This window comes from Elephantulus edwardii, unplaced genomic scaffold (genome assembly GCF_000299155.1).
Source record: "Elephantulus edwardii isolate Elephantulus edwardi_28Jun2011 unplaced genomic scaffold, EleEdw1.0 scaffold00057, whole genome shotgun sequence".
NCBI classification, from domain to species: domain Eukaryota; kingdom Metazoa; phylum Chordata; class Mammalia; order Macroscelidea; family Macroscelididae; genus Elephantulus; species Elephantulus edwardii.
Genome location: NW_006399807.1, coordinates 6,699,430 through 6,700,441, shown reverse-complemented (window position 1 = coordinate 6,700,441; position 1,012 = coordinate 6,699,430).

The following is a 1,012-nucleotide window of genomic DNA, read 5'->3' as shown; positions in this document are numbered from 1 at the left end:
CTTTCAACTTTTGCCTTTAAATAAATTAAATAAATTCTGTGACAGGCTGTTCCTATTTATCTTCTCAACCTTATTTAGTAATGATTTCTATCCTTCCTCTTGATATCTTTCTCTAACCCTCATCTCTGCTCTTTAACAATCTAAAGGTATGTTTCTTTTTCAACACCCTTCTTATCTCTTGAGAGTTCACCCTGAACCTTTATAATATGGCCAACACCCTCTGTGTCTTCCCAGCTGCTCTGGGGGAATTGCTAACAAGTTCTTCCCTGGTAATTTATGTGTCCTTCAAATCTGCTCCTAGAGTCAGATTTCTGAGTTTAAAAAGAAAAAACAAAATCCCCTTTTCATTGATTAAATCACCATGAATTTTGATGACAACATTAATGGGATCAATATCTGGACTTAAAGATTTACTTTGGATTTACAAAAAGCTGAACTCTCATCCAAGCTCCAGTACAGAGAAGCGATTTAGACCTTTCTAGGTTAGTTCCTTCGTTCATACTATGGAGATAATAATGCCTATTTGGTAGTGTTGCCATTGAACTCTCAATTAAAATGCCTACCACAACTAGAGAGCTTTTAGTGGGTAGGGAGTTGTGCTTCTAACCCAAAGGTAGACGGTTTGAATATGCCAGCTGCTCTGCAGGAGATGAGCAGTTTCTCATGTGATTGACAGACTCTAAAAACCCTCTGAATTACGTGTTGGTTCTTATTTGATGGCAATGTGTTTTGAGTTTTTGACCATTCCTTACTCAACCCTGTGTTGTTGTTGTTGTTATGTGCTGTCAAGTAGCCTGCAACCCTAAGTGACCCTATGTAAAACAGCCCTAAACCCTGTTCTATTCTGTGCCAATCTCATTGTCTTTGACACACCTACTCCTATTACCTTAGTCACTGAATTAATCCATTTCATAGATGTCTTCCTTTCCTGTGCTGTCCCTCCACCCTGCCAAGTACGACATCCCTCTCCAAGGACTGGTCCCTCCTCGCAACATGTCCAAAGTATGTCAGA